We start from the raw sequence: 21972 nt of genomic DNA, 5'->3' as shown, positions 1-21972 counted from the left end.
CAAATAATTGCCTATGAGTTGTCAGTAGCCTTTCTCTTCACTAAAATAACCAGGTTTGTTGGGGGACGGCGATACGTCCAACTAAATACACCGTGTGTGCAGTATTACTTGCAAATAGGAGTGGCTACATAGCTAACTGCTAACGTGAAAAGTAAGAATTGGTGTGTGGAGCTTCCAGGTAGGCACGTGAGAAGCAGGGCTGATTGGGGGGGCAAGCCCACTTGCCCCTTGCTGGTCCACTTCTCTCTGTCTGGAGCACTGATGCTATACTTGAACAGGATCAACCAGTTTGTGATTCTGAAGTGACAAATCCATGCTAAGGATGGCTAAGTTGAAAGGGAGAGGGAGGCTGTGTCTCTGCTCTCACCAAGATTTGCCAAATCACCATTGGAACATCTGCCTCCATAGTTCTCATATACAAGAAAAATTGAACTCCTAATTTTTTTAAGCCACTGTTTAGAAGCTTCTGCTCTTCGCAGTCAAGTATAATTCCTAACTGATACAAGAGGAACATGGATCCTGACCCTCAAGACGCTGATAGTTTTGCTGACAAAACAAGATAGGCATTTATGTCTGACCTGATTCAACAACAGCACTGGCTTTTATAGGAGTGAGAGCTTTATAAACAGTGCAAGCTGTAAATGCTTCAAAAAAGAGAATGAAGGGTGTGCACTGGAGTTTTTGCAAAACATCTTCATGTGGAAAGGACCTGAGCGGGCTCTAACACACAGAGAGATGTTAATAATTAGAAGAGGAGGAGTATGGCTTGCTGACTGACTGTACCAGGAGGATGGGTACAGGCTGTGGGGTAGCCGAACGTGTATTTGAATAAGTAGGATGGGGCTAGGTGATAGGGCCTTGAAAAATCAGGTTGTGGAATTTGGATTTGCAGGTGGTGTATAGCTGTCAATCATCATTTATTTGTGTCTTTCCCTGGCCCCCTAGCTACTCTCTAGTCCCATGTTTCTAACTGCCCATAAGGTAGTTTCACCAGACATCCCAACTGAGCCCAGGTAGAACTTGTCTGAAAATAGAATTCATTGTTTTTCTTCATCAACTGCTCACTGGTGTTATCAATCATCCTGCCTTCTAGTATAGGTATTTTGAAGTTACCTTTGACTTATTTTTCCTCTCCCAACTCTTATATCCAATGCCATGTAGTCCCACCCTTCCTTTCTTCAAAATGTCTCTTGAATTCATTTCTCTCTATCCATTTCCACCATCACCATCAGTGGTTGTCTTTTAACCGTATCTCCTGCAGGAGCCCCCTAACAAATCTCCCTCCTGACAGCTTCTCCATGCTGTTCTCATCCTACAAATCACTGCCAGAAAAATCTTCTGAAATTACTATTTAAGTCACATTACTCTGTCCCCAACTCACACTTTGAGAACCTATATCCCTCTGCTGAGCTTACAAGATCTTTCATGTTATTTCCACCGGACCCATCTACCTTATTTCCCACCACATGAACTGCAACCAGTGCTATAGTCAACTGGATCTCTCAAAGAAACTACCTCACTCTAAACTCATTCCTAGTTCCCACTCACTCCAAATGCCCACTGTTCTTTTTTGTTGTCTAAACACTATTCATTTTTAATATTCAGTGTGCTATCCTCTTCTACAAAGAGACATTGATCTCCCCTTTTCTGGATCCCCACCCTATTTACAGTTTATATTACACAGGTATTGTTTCTAATTGTTTATGTATTTCAAGGTAGCGAGACAGGTAAATTGTAAAAGAGTAAGATCTCTGGAAAGTTGAACAATTTGCCATCAACTCTTGGTATTGAGGGACCTCTATGCCTTAGTCTCTGCCAGAGCCAATCCAACTATACACCCTTGAATAGAGTAGACATTCAACAATTATCTATTCAATTAATAATTTATGAAACTTTTTGATAGTGTTAAGTCAATAAAAACTCCATAAAATCTTGATCATTTGATGACAATTAACTGATGGAGGTTTACAAGCCATGACACCATGAATTTATACTTTAGGAAGAATAAACATTCTTGTTTTCCACATCTGTGAATTCTGACTGTGCCATGTGAGTTTTAGGTACACTGAGCCAATATAGCTTACATTAATTATAAAAACTAAAATAAGTTTCATTGTTGCATAGAATTTATTAAGATTTAATGACTACTGATTATAGTTTGCTTAATTCCCATTCATGGACAAATTTACCTTGAATTGCTGGACAATTATATATACCACTGTTCAAAAGGTAGTAATTATTTCTAGCAGAAAATTGAGAAGTGTGGAATTGAATCAGATGAGTCCATCCAAAACACCTAATAAATTCTGAAAACCCGTATTGTCCTTTTTCATTTATCAGATCCACTTGATATTTTTGTAGTTTTCTCTTTTGATTCAATGGAGATAATTCCATTGGCAGACACAAAAAGAGTACCTATTTAAAGGTGAATCTGAGCAAAGAGAACATCTTTAAAGAAACAATTCATAATCTTCTTATAAATAATTGATTTCTTTTCTAATTTTTCAAAAACAGGAAAACTAGACATTCAATCAATAGTTATACATCCTTGAAAAATGTATTATTACTAAATCAACTACATTGTTTTAACAGGTCATATGATACATCAGAAAAAAACTCTAGATAATGTGTTTTTAAAATTTTCCTTTTATCTTGACATCACTAAATGATTGGGAGTATTCACCATTAAGTTCTTTAATGACAATATCCTTTCTCTTACAAATGGCTTTGAAGTCTTCTACCGCCTATTGCAAGTATTTGGATACTTCCCCAGCAAGGGTGGGCAGGAAGCCAACACAAGCCACCAGGTGCCAATAGTACACCTGACAAATTAGCCACACGACTGGAAAGGGGTGGGTCCATCCTCCTGTCAGAGGTTCATTTCCTCTCATTTTCTCATGAACAGGAAGTCATTGGAATGGGGAAAAAAGCTTTCCTTAAAGACCCATATGACGAAAGGTCTGAACTTTTTAACTCCTTGCTAACAAATAACTTAGATACAAGTTCAGACTAATCACAAGACTTTATTTACTTTGACTTGTTTAACCCCGCTGATGACCTGGGTTCCAGAATGTTATTCTTCAGTCAATACTCAGGGACAGATGTCATATGGAATAATTACAGCTGACAGAGGAGGCAGATCTACCTCAGCCCTTGCTCAGAGCTAGGCCTAAAGACTGAAAGGGTCTTGACAAGATTTGACCAAAGACATGGGTTAGGGCCAGAATCCTATTTAATTGACCCAATTCAACAAGACTGACTTGAAGAATTTAATCAGAGTTGACTGGGATTCCATAAAATACTGCACTATATCATAATACTTAATTCAATTATACCCCCTGAACTAATGACTTGTATCTGTGTCCTAAAGATCAATTATTCAGCTTGAGGAAGGTTAAATAAAGCACAATAAAAAGAATGTTTTCTAGCTGAAAAGTAATCCAAAAGATAGAGATGTATACTTACAGACATCTTAATGCCATCCCAAGAGATAACTATATACAAGATAATGCCATAATTTGTGATGCATACATAATTATTAATAATGATTAAAATATATTTTATATACATGCTTTTTTGAAAGTATTTTAAAAATGGCATACTGTAAATATTCTACATATAACTTGCTTCTTTCACCTAACAACATAATACTGGCATCTGTTCTTGACAGTCTATATAGTATATTCATTCATTTTAACTGATATATCCAATCAACTCCCTCAATTTTTTGCCAATGTGATAAGGTAGAAAATGACAACTCACATTCTTTTGTTTTACATTTCTTTTACCACTAATGAGGTTGAGCATATTTTTCAAATGTTTTCTAGCCATTTGCAATTTCACCTGGGAATTGCTTACTTTATATCATTTGCCCATTTTTATGAGTGATTTATATTTTTCTCATTAACTGGTGGACACTCTTTGAATAATGGGTAGTAACCTTTTTTTTTTTTTGTAATGTATAATTTAAATATTTTGTCCCAGTGTGTCATTTCTCTTTTTACTTTGTTTATGATTTTTTAATAAAGTCAACTCTGTCAGGTTTTTCTTAATGGTCTCTGAATTTCCCATCTTGTTTACAAAGACCTTCTCATCCAAGATTATTTTTTTAAAGGTTCATTCATAGTTCCTTCTAATGCTTGTATAGATTTGATTTCTATGTTTAGAGCTTTATTCCATCTGGAATTTACTTTTGTGTATGGTATGAGTCCAGATGGAGAGCCATTTGTCTCAATGCCATTTACTGAACAGTCTATATTTCAGCCACTGATTTGAAATGCCTCAATATTATCTGTTAAATTCCTCTATATTCTTAAGTCTGTTTCCAGACTCTATTCTTTTGGTTAGTTGATTTCTCTATCACTATGCTTGTATATTAATTTCATCACTACAGTCATATATTGTTTGAGATGAATAGTTTGTTTTGATAACTGCTTGGGTAAGTCCCCACTCATTTTAATATTTTATTTGTTTACTTTTCGTGGCTATTGTTATGCATTGCCCTTCCAGATGCACTTCAGAATAGGTTGCTCAAGTTCCATTAAAAATACCATTGAAAATGAGACTGCATTTCAACTTATGGAAAAACTGGGTGAAATGTTACCTATTAAATGCATCTGATTTAAAGCACAATTAAAGTTTCATAAAAATAAAATATTTTACAATGCTTTTGAAAGTTAACCCTTTATAATATATGGGGTGTTTTGTCATTATTCTTGTTATATTAAGACTTTCAGGGGATAAATGGGAACACTTCCTTTGGATTGGCTGCTCATGCAACCTAACGGTAGCAATTCTATGCTGTAAAACTATAGTATATGTTATGAGATGTATGCAGCATGGTCCCTGTCCTTGGAAACTTAAAACCTAATTAACTAGCTAAGACATTTTACAGATATAAGGCATATTAATATACACAATATACATATTGATATCAGGCAGCTTATATTAAGAATCAGATGAGTTACTGTAGACAATAAAAGCACCACAAGTTCAACAGCAGGAGATTCATAGTGAGAACGTTGAGGGTCTCTCTCTCTCTTATTTTGCAAACGAGAACATTAAGTCAGGTTAACTCCTGGAGCTAAGCACTAACAGAAAACATCAGGTCTGCTGATGTCCATTCCAGTGACCTGTCCACTGCATCAAGCTGTCACTCCTTTACACGTTTATTTGTAGACTATTTTAGAATGATCTAGAAATCTGTATCTGTGAAGCAGAAGAGTCCTTTAGAAAACGCTAACATTTCTAACTGTGCCAATACCTACAAACTAGTTCCCCAAATCAGTTAAAATGAAAAGGTTGCATTCAAACAACTCTATTACAAGGATTTCTTTTGATCTATATGACATCAAATAACAGATATTAATGATGTTTCACTTTTCAACCAGTGGTTTTGACATGAGAACACATAGTCTGCGTCTAGGTAATAAAATGGGAGGAATTTTTTTTGCCCCTTTAGGCATTTCATCCCCTCATCACATTTAAAGCCCTCAGGTAACAAACTCTAAGACCCACAGGAATCTTTACACCCGTGGAGAAGAGATTTCTAAAACTCAACATCAAATCCACTTTTGATTTTCCCCTGAGTTTGTTTCTGTCAATGTTAGGCAGGTAACACATTTCAGCTTTTAAGCCATGAAGTGATCTTTTTTTTTTAGGAAAAAAAAAAAAAATTGCATTCACAGCTTTAATCTTATATTTCCATGCGTATTGAGTTAAATGTTGTAAAACTATCAATTCTGTCAAAACCTAGCAAAGAGAAAACAGGACACCATGCAATCTTAACGTCCAAACTGACTAGTGATTATCAGAAATTAAATGTGCAGGAATTCCAAATCTTTTTTCATCTGAGATGTCTAGATAACTTTTGTTTTTCTATAATTGTATGAGGTTTCTACATAGTATTTAAGAATCAATTATATTGCAATTGATGTAATTAACTCTAATAATCCATTAAAAGTCAGTAGGAGGGCTATTCAAGTCAACAGAAAAGAAGGAGTATATTATGAAGGTGTTATTAACCTATACAGAATTTTACCAGACATTTTCTTTTCTTACCTAATAAATACACAGTGGTTAGGAAGGCTGTCATTATAATTTAATGTGAACAATAGTCCATCACTTCTTTTCCTATGCCTCCCTTAACTAATTCCACGTACAGTGCACAAGTAAAATGAAACCTTTTCTAATCAGGGTACAGACATATCAATCATCTATTCCTCCGTGATTAAAGAAGAGGTCCCTTCCCAGCAAAGTGAAAAGGAAGTGGGGATTAGCAGAAGTTGCAAGCCTACCTTCTCTTTCAGTTGACAAGTCTCAGTTTCTGATGCCTGTCTGTGCATTGCAATTAATCCAAGAGTAAACAGCCAGTTTACTATTTAGAAATTCTGTTTAGAATACGCTAGCGACCACTAAATTGCCATTGAAGGCATAGCTATGTATTCCCTTGAGCATCAAGTGAACTTTGGAGCATTTTGAACCTTTCAAATTAAATGAGACGAGAACTACTCACCTTCATGGCAATCCTCATGTTCACACTGCTGTGACATCACTGATCTCTAAAACAGCCACCCTCCACACAGCTGGCCTGGTCATCCTGGGCCTCCAGGTCACAAAGCAAGTCCTGGGGGTTCAGTCTGCTTCCCACGTCTTCTTCATGTCCAGGAAAATTAAGTCAGGAGAGCATAGTTTCAATCACAGGTCACCAAACAAATGTCCTGTCCTTTTCTGAAAGGACTCTCACCTCTCACCGGGTCCCAGCTCTGCTTTTCCAATTTGATAATGAACTTGCTTTCCTCTAACGTGTGCACAAAAGGACACTTCAGTATTAGTCTTAACCAGTTATCCCACTGGAGACATCATTAGGAATACAGACTGTGTTCACTTCTCCTGGCTTCACATATGTCTCACAGCAACTGTCCCCAGCTATATGGACTGCACATTATCAAGAATATCACCTTCCACCCAAACAACAGCATACCGTGTATCCCCGAAAATAAGACCAGTCTTATACTAAGTTTTGCTCCAAAAACGCATTAGGGCTTGTGTTCAGGGGATGTCCTCCTGAAAAACCATGCTATGGCTTATTTTCTGATTAGGTCTTATTTTGGGGGAAACATGGTAGGTATAAAGCTGCAGGAAGGTGTGGGGGAAAGAGCACAGCAGCTGGAATCACAAGACTTCGTATGAGTACAGGCTTGGCCATAAATTGGCTATGTGATCCAAAGAATATCACTCCTCTATCTTGGCATCTGTGAAGTGGGTAGGAAAAGGTCCTACCTTATAGGACTATTATTAAATTAGCTCTATTACGTTAGGAATAAATTAGACACACATGTGAAATAAGCCTTGTAAATTAGAAAACACTGCAAAATCTGAGAGTGTGTTTGTTCAAAGTCACCAAGAGCTCGCAAAGCCAAGGAGAAAGGGGCTAAGGTAACAATTCTCAAACTTTGGTGCACGAGATGCATTTCAGGATTTATTTCAAAGTGCACATGCCTGTTTCCCAGGTGATTTGAATTCAAACTATAGGCTGAGAAACACTGGGATAAGGGGTTAGCTGAAAATGGATTCTGACTTATTCATTAAATATTTTAAGCACTCGGAAGCCTTCAAGGATACAAATAATGACAAGATATGGCTCAGTGTCCATCTGCTTCAGCTTTACATGTAGAAAGAAGACAAACATCCAGAAATCGATACAATATAAGGCTGTGTGTGTCAAAGCAGAAAAGGTACCCCATAAGTAAGACCTTTTCGAGTTTATCCCTAGAGCCCTGACAAACATAAATCCATATTCCCTGGAAGGAAGCTCTGGTTCATTTTGACACCTCAAACACTCATCGTTAGTGCCCTGTGTTCCCTTCTGCATAAACCTCAGTCCTAGGCGGGGGGAGTGTCGACGTGAGTCATCGAGTCTCAGCCAGGAATCAAGGAGAGAGTGTGGGTCCCATCCCCTTTCCCGGAAAGTCAGGCCTCACCAAGGTGGCATCTCTCAGAGATGGAACAAAGAACTCTTTTCATTCTGGAGAGCTCCTGTTTCATGTGGTACAGGTAAAGATTGAACAAATCCACCAGAGGCCTGGGCAGCCACAGTGACTAGAACACGAGACTTCCCCTCTGAAGGTTTCACTTTGAATCTCCTCCCTAAGGCCAGTCCCGGAGAGAAAATTTGGACACAGCAAAGCAGCAGCTTCAAAGTCACAGTAACTTTCTACGGGCCTGGGAGGAGATGGAGAATGTCACTTTCCTTTTTTCTGCAACTCCCATCGTCACTTTGTACAGGTTGCAAGAACACAGAGCAAAGAGACCTGGTCCAGGAGTCAGGAGACCTGGGTTGTCGTTCTGCCCCTGCCAGTAATGAGCTAGGTAACCATCTCTCTTTCTTTGGCCACGTCCTTTTCCAAAGAGAAAAATGCCAGAGACTGACATCTACACTGACTACTTCACAGGGTTACCGTGAGGGCTGGATGAAAAACTTCTTTGAAAAGTAAAAAGTGTCATCCTGAAATACAAGAAATTAACATGAAAGCCCCAAAGTAAAATTTCCAACCTCTGAATTATCCAATTTGGTTAATGAATGTTGTCCTCCAGCTCACTAAAGCTTTCTCTGCTGCTCTGCTTTGAAGGTGTAGGCTGGTCCTCTAATAAGTCACCACCATTGATTCCTTTACAGATCAAGACTTGTAAGACTAGGTTGTCCTATTGAATTCTCTCTGACTCTCACAGGTGTGCTTTCGCTCTCTCCAGGCCTACAGAAGCTTGAAATGCTCTCCCACCCCCAGCCTCAACCTGACCACACAAACCTGGAGGGACCCAAACACCTCTGACCCCCGCCGCATTCATGTGACACTTTTGTTCAGTGCTAAACTCGCTTGAGAGGGGAAAAAAATACCTCAACCAGGAAATAAATCTTTTACTGCTATTTCATCCTCCCCTCACGTGGCGCTGGAATATCACTTTAAAGAAAATTCTTGTGGCCTTTCCAGTTCTTTTCCTTTAGGTCTGCAAACAGGAGTAGCCCGTCCAAGGGAAACTACTCCCCAGCAGAGCAGTTCTTCAAAGGGGACTTCTTCGGGCAGGAAAAGGGAATGTCTGATACTGTGGCTGAATAAACAGACTCATCAAGGCCAGTGCCAGATTGGAAAACCAGGCCCTCTGAACCGCCAGCCCGCCAGCCATGCACCTCTTGTGTGTTCTCACTCTGACTCTCACATCTCTGTCCTCTGTCTCTCTCTCTCTTTCTCTTCCATTCTGTCATCTTCTTTACCAAATGCAGTTTTCAAAGCTCATTCTTGAATCACAAACTGTTTCATTATCTTAACTCATGAAGTTCACTTTATCAGTCAAGATTTACATGTTCCCACCATCACCACCAGCTTTCCTCAAGTAGCTCCTTTTAAAGGTAGAAGAGACAATCCACACACTCAATGTTGTAAGCCATGGATGGGGGCCAATAGAACCGTAGAGCTTGACAGACCCACCAAAGATCATTATTTTCAGGAAAAACTACAGATTTACAGATTCCAAAAGATGATTGTTTACTCTGGACTTTTGAAAGAGTCCAGAATCTACCAACCCCATGAACAACTCAGTTCAGTGTCTCACAGTCCATAGAAGTATTTCCAAATATCTAAGCTAAATGTATACTATAATTGGTTTTTCCGCTTGAATAGAGCTGGTCATAGTGAAATTCCAAGCCATAGGTCATAGCAGGGCTTGGGCTTAGAAATTGGAATTTCTTTCCATACTGGAAGAATGTTTTTCTTTTTAAACAATTATAGCAGCAGTTGTTATGGTTATTGAGATAATCTGGACACTAACTGGTTTTAGTTGTTACATGCATATCCATACATACTCACATTATCAGTGACAATTCTCAGTGGATTTCCCACAACACATTACCAATCCTATGAGAATTTTTTCAAAAATTAGGCAGAGGGTCTCACTCTTATTCTTTAGTTCTTAATATCTAAACGCTTTCTTAAATATTTCTTTGAGAAATATTTTATAAACTTTATAAACTTCAAGTCCCAACAAAAGCAACAACAACAAAGAGTTAAAATAAAGAGAATAGTTAAGTAAACATCTTGTCAGTAAGGATCTCTGAAACCCAAAGCATTGGCATATTTTTTTCCAAGAATAAGTTCTTAACCTCACCACTTAACCACATCCTACTTTACCGTCAACATTTTTGCATAGAAAGTTATCTTCTAAAAGACTAGTTGAACCCCACACTATATCTTTGTCCATTCTGAATAGTTACCAGAAATTGTGGAGTAGTCACAGAAACAATCCAATTTCCCTTGATGTTATTAATCATCAAAAACACTAAAAGGGCCGGCCGGGTGGCTCGGGTTGTTGGAGCTCCATGCTCCTGACTCCGAAGGCTGCCGGTTCGATTCCCACGTGGGCCAGTGGGCTCTTGGCCAAGGGGTGGCCAGTTCAATTCCTCAAGTCCCACAGGGAATGGTGGGCAGCGCCCCCTACGGCTGAGATTGAACATGGCACCTTGAGCTGCGCTGCCGCTGAGCTTGCGGATGGCTCAGTTGCTTGGAGCGCGAACTCTCAACCGCAGGGTTGCCAGTTCGACTCCCGCAAGGGATGGTGGCTGTGCCCCCTGCAACTAGCAACGGCAACTGGACCTGGAGCTGAGCTGCGCCCTCCACAACTAAGACTGAGAGGACAGCAACTTGAAGCTGAACGGCACCCACCACAGCTAAGATTGAGGGGACAATAACGTGACTTGGAGAGAAGTCCTGGAAGTACACACTGTTCCCCAATAAAAGTCCTGTTCCCCTTCCCCAATAAAAACAAAAAAAAAACACTGAAAGTTCAGACTACATAGCCATGAATTAGTAAACTTATTTTAGTATGGGCCTAGAGTTGTGTTTTGTCTACGTTTGGGGAAGGAGAATGAAAATTCTAATTCAGCCACTCCAATGCTGTCTGACAAACAAAACCTGGATATTTAGAAATATCTCATCAACAAATAGATTTTTTTAAATGATTTTTGTATAGGCACCACCATCAATTGCCCACCGAACTAAGAGTAATAAAAGTCAGTGATCATTTTTAACCAGTAGGAGTCTACAGTGCACCTCCACTCCTTTTCACATGCATAGATTAGGCTCTCGATTATGCAATCATTGGCGCAAACATCCCCTTAGACACGCTGAAAGGACAAGGTGGGAGACATCCATTTCAGTTACCTTTGCCCAGGCTTTATTTGTTCTGCAGATAATCAACTTTGGACTTCTTTACCCAACCAGTCATCTTGCACAAACAGTAAACTCCCTCAAAAGTTTCTGTTCCCGTGGGACCCTTGAGAAAACAAAACGGAAAAAAAAAAAAAAAAAAAAAAAAAAAAAAAACATGATTAAAATCTACTTTCTTTGGTCAACATCCTAAAATTGAGCAATTTCTGGACATCTTAAAAGGGACTGTCCTAGAGTCACGTTGACAGTTAGTAAACTCCCTATTGATCAAATAACTGAAATCAGTAATAACTAGAGTCAGAATTCTGAGGTTGCAAACACTTGTTCTGTAACTATTTCGTGCTCCTCTGTGTAGCATCATGAAGTTTTTATCCACATTCATCCTTTGTAAGCAGTGGTTTCTAAACTTCTAATCCATAAAAAAATTTAAGGCCTATCCAGTTTGTGTATTTTTACTCATGAATTACATATGTGTTACTGTATTGTGTGCATCAAAAATATACACACCAAAATTTCTTTATTTAAGATTAAATAAAAAAAATTAAAAGAAATAAAAGATTTAATGTCTTCTTTCTACACTGGATCATTTGAATTCTCCATGGGGTGTGGATATCCTACTTCCAAACCCACTGCTTTAAGAATGCAGCGACCTGCCATTCTCTCAAACTCAATCACCACCTTGCCCGAATCGAATCCTGTTTGTAAGAAAAGATCTGCTGTCAGTTGTTATCATCTTATGTGAATAAGGACTCATCATTATATTAATGCTTCCCTCAGGATTCAAATTTTAAGTACGCACCTAATTATGATAAGAAAGCTTTATTTCATGTTAATGCATTATCAGGCATAGCAAGACAATTTGTGATATTTGGAAGATGGAAATGTTTTCTGGTGGCCCTGAAATCAGACAAGTGGGTATGTCCCTTATCTAGTGAATAGGCATGGACAGCACCAAATTTTGCATATAAAATAGTTTTAGAGACAGCAAATTGTTTAGAAGAGGGAAGAGTGGTGATGATGTGTTGGCTACAATTTTTCCTGAGGCCAACCCTAAATTTCTTCTTAAATTATATGTTCATTTACGGAATCAGTGCAAGGAGATACTTAGATATGATAGAGGAAGGATGTGAGTCCTCCAAGCCATGCTTGTGGCTTTCTCCTGACCAATAATAATAATAAAAACACCTTGATAATCTCCCACAGGGCTGACATGGAAATTTAAATGCCTGGTAGGTAGACTCACGTTGAGGAGTAAGACTTCTATTGTTCATTCAAGAAAAAAAAGAAATCTGTTTTGCCCCAAATAATCAATCACAAGTACTTACATAGCTCAAGAACTTACATTTGTCATGAATTTACGAAAAGAATTTTCCCAGATGAGCAATAATCTAGACTTTTTTTTCCATCTTTGTGACTATGAAGTTGAGGTGCTTTAACAATCTGAATAATCCACTAGACATATGTATTGATCTCATTTATCAGGTAATTATAAAGTCATTTGCTTGATTTTAACCTACAAAAACAAAGGGAAGTACAGCATGGAGCTTGCCAATCAGCTGCTGAGAGATGCCTCCTGTGTATGTATGTATCATACACTACACATTTTATATGTATATGTATATGTATGTGTGTGTGTGTGTGTGTGTGTGTGTGTGTGTGTAGAGAAACTCCTGCCATTCAGTTTACTATCTAGTTGGGCAAATCAGGTGTCCATGAAAAGTTACAAAGTGATACATCTATCAGTATGCACAAAAGAACAACGTTAATACAAAACACATCGAATAAGTATGTGCTGGCCGAAAGAAGAGTAGGATATAATTAAAGTCTATTATGAATTTCCAGAGAAAGTAGGGACAGGCATTTCAGACACATAAATAAATGACATGAGAAATGGAAAGAAGTTTAATTTAGCAAATCGTACTCAGGGGACATGAGATTCACTAGGGTGAGAAAAGTATCCATATTGATGAAACATGGGCTATAAAGTTAATAGGTTGATAGGGGAGACTTGTTATATGACAATGAAGCCAAAATTTAGTTTTGTTTGAAACACCCAGGGAATTAAGGCAAAGTATGTATTATTGTTGTTGTTTGACTTAAAATATCCCCTATAATGTCCTTTCATGCTATGTGAGGTAACATAGATATGTAGACACAAGAAGGCACAATATGATACTGGTTTCATGGCTGGGAACTTGACAAGTGTGCTCAGGAATACTGCCTGCCCTTGGACCTTTTCACGTGTTGACCTTTGTTTCTGACATGTCAAGGTATCTCTTGTGTCATCATGAGCCCCTTCCCCCAACCCCTCCTAGCTGTTACCACTGAATGGACATGACCTATGCCAAATTGATAAGGCCTGAGAATTGCTGAACAGCACCAATTCTTCTGTCAACATTCCTGTGCTGAAATCTCCTTTTACTTAACAAATATAGCTCGCCTTCCTTCAAGGACATGAGGGAGAAGAAAACTGAGGCAAATAATCAAATAGTTCTCTCCAGAAGATAATTCTCTGGATGGAAACTGAAAGACGCTGCCTATCTATTTCATCCCGTATAGTCTGGGTTCCCCTCTTGCTTTACAATAGTTACAAGTTGCTTCACTTGCACTGGATCATAATAGCTGAAAAGAGGAAGCTCATCAGGAACAAACTCTGACTTTTCACCTCTTATAGTCCCTCTTATAAGTTTAACAAGCTAGGGACTCAACATGTTAAGCCACAGATGAATGTTCCAGTTTTGATCAGACCATGTTTTAAGGAATACATGGATGAAACTGCTCATCAAGTTGGTTATAGGTATGCATCAGCTACCAACAAAATGACCAGACCACAAATTATCAGAATAGCTGTTTGCGAGCTTCATAACCAAGTATACTTGATATTGAGATTTACTGTTTCGTAGTTGATTGTAAAAATTGTCAAGTTAAACTAAAGTTAATTAAGCTAAGTTTTAATCTCCACAATGGCAGAGGCTGTGCCTGTTTTGTTCAACCCTTTTTCCCAGCACTTACCCTAGTGTCTGTCACATAGTAGGTGCTTTTTGTAGCTTGTCATTAAGATGACAACCATCAATTCTTTCCTTCCTGAATGCACAAGCGATTCCGTTCTAGTGAGGTGGAATCTATTTCTCTAACTCCTAGAATCTAGTGACTACTTTGACAAACAAGATAGAAGTGATATGCATGACTTCTAAGGCCAGGTCTTAAGAGGCTTTGCAACTCCTACCCAAACTTTTTAGAACACTTGTGCTGGAGGAAGCTGGTCACAAGGTAAGAAGGCCGATTACCAACAAGCTCTGAGGACACCCATATTACCCACTTGGATGGAGAGTTTCCTGACTAGCCCAATAACAGATATATGATGCCTATAACAGACATAGAACCTTTAGATGGCTCTAGCCTCAGCTGCCATCTGACTGCCACCATATGAGGCACTCCAAGTGAAACTGCTCAACTGAGCCTGTCAACTTCAAGAACCAAGAGTGATGATAATAAATTATTGTATTTCATCACTAGGTTCTGACCAGTTTATTATATAGCAATAGATAACTGGAAAAGAGTTCTATATTTATTGACTAAGTAAATGAATTGATAAAAGAAGCCACTTAGAATAAAGGATTCCCAAATAAACCCAATGAAATCCATTAAATAAATTATTAAGGTGATATCAACAGCAGTAAATACTATCAGAAAATTGGACAACTCTGTGGATAATTAAGGCCAAGAGGAAATCTGCTACAGAGTAGAGAAAGTAATTTTTTTGAGAGTGGAATTTTCCAGATTCACTAACCATCTTGACTGTATTCATTAGATGATTGCTCAATGCCCTACTTCCCTTTGTACTAAGTAAACTCATGATTGTGTTTCAGCCATGATTCTAGGTACAAAGTAGGAGAAAATATATCAACCAAGAAGGAACATGGGTAACCATGGGAAATAGACTTTGTGGAGCCTGATTTTTCTATGAAGACTCCACTATTCTCTCTATTCTTTTCATTTTGTAAAATAGACTTTGGTCCAGGTACACTGTGTAAAACAACTAAATATAGCCAGAGATCAGGGTGGGTGGGAATGGAAAAGGGAGGCTAAATGCTGGGCACTGGCAGCGGTTACATCATCATATCCCCCATAATTGTGCTATTATGCACACAGCACTCTTCAGCTGGACACAGTCACCACGTTATAATGATAAAAAGATTAATTAGTGACATGATCCATATCTTTCATTTCTTTGATGGTTGTAAATAAGTCTGAGTCACTCTACCATTATTTTTACCATAGGCACGATGGTCTTACCCTTGTTTGGTGAGGAAAATAAATATCCAGAGGATGTCTTTCATCTTCCACTGAGTTTTAACTTTGTGCCTTTTCAGATGAAATCACACCAGGGTCTGGCCCTCCCTTTCATGAGGACCCTTTCCTTATGGCTGGACAGGTCCTTCCTAACATCCAAACCCACCCCACCTCCTCTTCACTGAGAATACTTCAAACCCTGCCCCAAAGTGAATTCATAAATCCCACAAAGGTCATGTTCTGAACAAAATGAACAAAATATAGAAATAATTTGACTAACTCTACATAGCCAACTTGAGAATGCAGTTTAAAACAAAAAATATGTATATATGATTGACAATCTCCATAGATCCAATAAACCAGGCTACTGTCAAAGCCTCCTTCTGGCTGTGCCGGCAGGACATTTGTTGAGCCGGGAAAGCCAAGGAGTAAAGCTCTTCACGGTCCTTCTAAGCAGGCTAGAAAGAAACATTGCTTAAGCTGGAGCAGAATCTAGGGCAGTCATTAAGGAGAATTATCAGATTCTATGGACAGGAGTCCTTGACAGCTGACTTAAACACATGGGAGAACTTTCTTACTTGCTGTTGATTCTGTTGTCCTCCCATTCAAATCAATTCAATGCATTGCCTGATATTGTCTAGCACCGAGGGTAGAGAATAGTTTAAGATCTGCCCTCATGTGGCTTTCAAGAGAAAATGGATTCTGGAGGAATGACCAAGTGAATTTCCTATGGGAAGGGCAAGGATCAGTGCGCCAGACATTTTTTTGTGGAAACTCAGTGAACACCATCTTTGTCCTTCTAAGCTCCCCTCTGTACCACATGGTCTGAGAGCCTGGAAAGTGCATTTGCCAGGCACACTTGCTGGTACGATTCTTGGCATAATCTGCCACTGAGAGGCGCAAGCTTTGAAAGGTGGAAGGAAAAAAACCATCCTGGTTCTCTATCAGTAGCGACAAGCAGGAATGTGGGTGGTGGTAGACAGCAGACATGGGACAAGGTGTCCGCTTCTGAGCATCCTCCTGAGAATTACCTCCTTCCGTCCTGGCAAGCCGCTGAGCTCGTCAGTGGCAACTTGGCCACCCTACCTATAACTGCAAAAGAGGCTGGGAAATGTGGTCTCTGGTTGAGCGATTGCTTCCCTTAAAGAACTCTACACCGTGGAAGGGGAGGATAAAACTTCATTGACCAGCTAGCTATCTCTGTCGCAGTGATTTCTTCACTTCAGATTTCCTGAAAGGTAGTAACAACTTCCTTCACCTTCACTCCTTGGCTTTCCCAATGATTCTATAAACTTCTCATTCCTTACACTAGATTCCTCTCTCATGGTAATATTTCTAGTATATAAGTCAGAATAGGATAGGTATAATTTGGTAATAAACAACCCCCAAACTCAAAATAGTATAAAAACATACAGGTTGTTTCTTGTTCAGGATGTAGGCTGAATGGCTTCTGTCTTGTAGCTACACTAGACAGTGAACACCTATCATCCAAGATCCCTGTGGAAGAGGAGAGAGCACAGATAAAACACACATACTTTTTAATTCCCTGGACCAAAGATGGCACAGTACTTCTGCTCACACTACATTACAAAGAATTGGTCCTGTGGCCCCAGTTAAATTGCAAGGGAGAGGGGACCATGGTCTTCCCATGTGCCCAGAGAGAAGAAATGGTTTGGTGAACACATGGCCTTGTATCTACCACAAGGGGCTTCCATTTTTCTGACTAAACTAGACTGTTATATTTGGTACCAGGTGTGGTGTCTGGTAACAAAACCCTAAAATAGGTGACATTGACTTTGTAGTCAAGTTGTTGTAAGCAGATGCATTCGGCTGGATGGCGGGAGAGCCACATCATGACGTGGAAAAACACTCAGCGAGACCACTGCCTTTAATAACTTGAAAGTCCGACCATGTCACTCTTGAGCTTGTAGGTGAAAAATAGCATGCGTTGGTGGTTATTGGCTGCTTTTGACAAGATAATAGAAGAAAAAGAGGATTATCGGGAAAAAATGAACTGGTTCTCAAGCAAAGATGAAAAGAAAAAGCAACTGCTTCTAGAACTCCCTTCTGGTATCGATTTTTACATTAGTCAAGCTAAGTGATGCTTGCTGATATAACAAGCAATCTCAAAAAGCTCAGCGGCTAAATATATTAGTTTATTTCTCACTCACAAAGAGCCTAATGTGGATATTCCTGATTGGGCAGCTGTCCTGGCTGGGCTCTTTCAAACAGTCATTCAGGGATCCAGGTTCCTGTCACGTAATAGTTCTACAGCTTCTCTATATGGGTGACATCAAGGTTGTCCAGCCAGAAGACGGAGAGAGAGGACGGGGTGATGGTGGTGGGTGGGGGGAGAATACAGAAACTATACACAGTCTTAACTGAGAACAAAAGTGACACACATCTCTTCAATTCAGCTCATACTCCACTGAAAAGAACTAACCACATGGTCCCAAATCACTGCAAAAGAGGCTGGGAAATATGGTCTCTGGTTGAGCAATTGCTTCCCTTAAAGAACGCCACACTGTGGAAGGGGAGGACAAAACTTTATTGACCAGCTAGCTATCTCTGCCGCAGTACTAGGAATTTTGGGGGTTTGGGGGAAGGGTTGTTTTTTGCTATTATATGCTTTCCCCCACTTTAATAATATAGCTTCCTCCTGTTCTTTCCAACTTTCCTCCTTTTTCTTTGACATGCACTTTCTTTTGTCTGTTTGATCTTACTTTCCTCTCTTATTTTGCTGTTAATGATCATTAATTGTAGCATTCTACTCTCTGAGCTATTTCTAGGCAAGAGGTCAAGAGAAAAAGATGGGTTTGTCCTCTTGTCAGAATTGAGAAAAAAGTCATTTCTGTGCCTTTTCCTTCCAACTCAAAGCCCATATGATTCTTCCTTTAGACGTGATAGCAGTGCAAGGGGGAGTTCAAAACAAATCTAGGAGGGCAAATAAAATATTTGCAAGATTGTGGATGCTTTGTACGCTTCCTTGTTCCATGTTCTTCCATGTTTTCAGGTTTCCTGCTGGCTTTGGGCTAGAAGTTTCAAGTGTTCAGTTGTTTTCTCTTTATTCATTTATTAATGGAGATCACTCATCATGGTTGGATGAGGAAGGCAAAAGTGATCTAGACAGGTTTTAACTGTCTGATAACACAATTATACTGTTTAGGGGATTTTCTTTCACTCACAGATGCAACGTCCATCCATTTTCAGTTTGAGGGAAGAGTAAGTATACATTTTGAAAAGGTGAAAGTTGAATATTCTACAATATGCAAATGCCACATTCCTCTATGATTGGTAACCAGCACAGGTAACTATTTCTTCCCCACCACCTACCTCACTCTATGCCTTATTGAGGCGGGGGCTGTAGAACAGAAGAATAAGGCTTTGGTTCCTATCCCATTAGCTACTGTTTGGGGTAATCCCCAGTATCATGAGTTGGGGAATCACCTGCTCAGAAATGTGAGTTTCCTAACTGTAATTGAAATCCATGTTGAGAAAGACTCGACCCTTCAATTCTGTGTCGTAATTTGGCAGAGTCACCGTAAAGTCATGGCCTCACAGCATCTTTCTATTTCTGTGTTTGCCCTTTTTTCTGGTGGGGGAGCTGACATGAAGCCAAAGCCCCAGAGCCTTGACAAGCTTCTAGAGGCACTTTTGAGGATAAGAGCAGAAATAATAGCAGTAATATAACATGCTTTATCTACTTGCCAGACACTGTTCAAGCATTGTCTCATTTAATCGTCTCAAAAATGTTACAAGGCAGGTTTTGTTATTATCATCCCTATTTTAAAGATGAAAACACTGAGGCTGGAAGAAATTACGTCATTCATTGAGCTACTGAATGTTACTTTAAGAACTTCAACTTGATTCTGACCGCAAAGCCTGTAGCTTAACCACTTTATTACCATTCTATTTCCATTAAAAACTACCCAAAGAATTAACATAATGATGGTGGGAGTAGGGCAGGGTCAAATCAGCAGAAAATAAGAAAAACATGCAAATTCCCATGGAAATTAATCACAACAACAATAATAATTACCAACATTTCTTGAGTACGTGTTAAATCCTTTACATGGATTTAGAATCCATGGAATCATCACAACAATCCAAAGAGACACATGCTATTTGTTATTATATCCTCTTTTTTTTTTTTTTTTTTTTTTTTTTTTTTGCTGAAACTGAGGCACAGAGGAATTAAGGTACAGGATCACACAACTGGCAATTAGCAGGATATAGAGGAATTGAAATAAGAGCATAATGAACCTATTTGTCCTCCATGGAGATAAGAAGGGCAAATTCTAAGGATAACTCTAGAAAGTTCTTCAGCATAGCTTACCCTCTGATTTGTTCACACAGGCAGAATCCTCCTTAGGTAACGGGAATCCAAAGCCCCAGCCCAAGCTCTTTCCTCAGTCTGAACGGAGGAAGTGTTGGGTGATGCCTGTGTATCCTCAGAACAGTCCGTAGTTCCTCCCTCACCAGACCAGGAGGGTTCCAGTGCCAAGGAGCGCTTCTGTCCTATTGAAAGCAAAGAATGGTTGCCTCTGAAATAAGTACAAAGAGCAAGCAAATTTAGTCAGTTTATGCAAAACACAAAATGGCATCTGCCATCTGGAAAAATACACCAAAGGCGTGAGCCGTCAAGCCCCTTTCAAGACTTTGGCATGTAAAATCAACATTTTTTTTTTTTTTTTTTTTTTTTTTTTTAAGGATGAAAGGTCCATGTGAACTCCCAGCTTCATTAAATGTAATCCCCCTCCCTCCATGCTTGCCACTGGCCGTCCACTCTCTGATCTTACACTCTCCCAGTTAAAAAATCATAACAATAATTTTATATATATATATTTTTTTTTTTTTTCTTTTCTCTGTGGTGCAAAGAGATCTCTGAGAAAATGGACTTGACAACAGAGGGCTTTTAAAAAGAAAATATTTTTAAGATCCTTCTTTTTCATGTTTAAAATGGTTTAAACAAATACACTTGCCCTTGTATTGTGTATATATATTGTGTATGTATATATGTGTATATATATGTATATCTATACATATATATACATATATACACACATATATACATATATACATATATATGTGTATATATATACATATATACATATATATACATATATATATACATATATATATACATATATATATACATATATACATACATACATATATATATATATATATATATATATATATATATATATATATATGGAACCTAGTGCATCATTGACATTCCAGAGGTCCAAAAATTGTGGGTTGATACTGCTCCTGTCTTTAGCATCACAGACTTCTGATGTGGCTTCCATCTGCGCTCACTTCAAGGAGTTCATGACAGGTGAGAACAAGGAGGACTGGTGGGGCTTTGCCTTGGTGCCAGGCAGGGTAAGCAGGGCATCCGGGCAGAAACATGTCCATCAGGCAGAAGAAGAAGGTGCTGGCGATGCTTATATAAGAGTATGGCTAAATGGATAGGGATTGAGACCTAGAAAATGACTGATGTGGTGTAAGGGACAGGCTGGGCAAAGTACATGGACTGAGAAGGGGCAGAATCACAGCTGAAGACGGAGTTATCTATGGGCTTGGAATCAAGGAGCCTGGAGCATGGTCAGAAACAGCGAGTAAGACAAGAACACTGGATCGTCACGCCTGTAACGGTAGGTAGAATGAAGTGATTCCCACGGGCCAGCTACCTCACATGTATTAGGTCATGGTCACAACTCTATGTGGGAGTACTTTACATATGAGAAAACGGGTCCAGAGAGGTTAGGTGACCATGTCTAGATTTAAAGACGAGTGGTCTGATTTCAGAGTCTATCCCTATATCCACCACATTTTACTGCCTAGTATGCGTACGTATAGCCCAGACTAGAAAGATATATACCATGAAACCACCAATTTTCCCCTGGTGGTAGAATAACAGGTGACTTTTATTTAGTGCATTGCTCTGTATTTCCCTATTTTCTATTTTATAATCAAAATGTTTCAAAGGTTACTGGGAAAAGAAGCTAAAACTTGCTTAATGAAGGAGCGAAGCTGAAATTTAATCAATGAAGAAAACTTGTTTTTTTTCAGGAGCAGAAGACCATGTGAGGCCAAAGGCTGGGCTGCGGGTCTGAGTGGCAGCAGGATTGGTCCTGGTGCTGTTCATATCAGAGTCTGCTGTTGTCTGTGACCGATGGGGATATATCTTTGATCCACAATCATTCAACTCTTCCCAGGTCAACCCCCTTCCAAGGCTGAGGATGGTCCCCAAGGATGGACTTTTGGGAGTAGGGGAGGCATAGCAGGGGACAGGGATGATGGCTGGGTAACAGTTCACATCTCCAGGGCTGATCTAATCAGAGCATCAGAGTCTCTAGTTTTCTCAGTCAGCACAATCTATCCATGTGTGTTTGAACCCTGGCTGACTCATTCAGTCATCCCTCACCCCCATTTAGAAGTGCCTAGTGACGAT

The 21972-nt window shown here is 39.2% G+C and overlaps 1 long non-coding RNA gene across 13 annotated transcripts in view; it reads right to left on the bottom strand.

Moving 5' to 3' along the window:
- LOC109450593 (uncharacterized) overlaps positions 1–21972 on the bottom strand; it is a 209605-nt gene that overhangs the window by 167363 nt on the left and 20270 nt on the right. For 10 of the 13 annotated variants that reach the window (XR_016022751.1, XR_012492952.2, XR_012492956.2 and 7 more), the window contains exons 2-4: positions 19849–20030; positions 11214–11325; positions 6515–6654 (exon numbers count right to left, since the gene is read on the bottom strand). This is a non-coding gene — a long non-coding RNA (uncharacterized LOC109450593). Of the gene's footprint in view, positions 1–6514; positions 6655–11213; positions 11326–16925; positions 17010–19775; positions 20031–21972 lie in introns of all 13 variants that reach the window. The other 3 variants (XR_012492954.2, XR_012492957.2, XR_012492955.2) reach the window with 3 other exon arrangements.

Source organism: Rhinolophus sinicus, chromosome 11, assembly GCF_057876585.1.
Source record: "Rhinolophus sinicus isolate RSI-liver-muscle chromosome 11, RSI-T2T, whole genome shotgun sequence".
Classification (NCBI taxonomy): Eukaryota; Metazoa; Chordata; class Mammalia; order Chiroptera; family Rhinolophidae; genus Rhinolophus; species Rhinolophus sinicus.
This window is presented reverse-complemented; position numbering and strand designations above follow the sequence as displayed.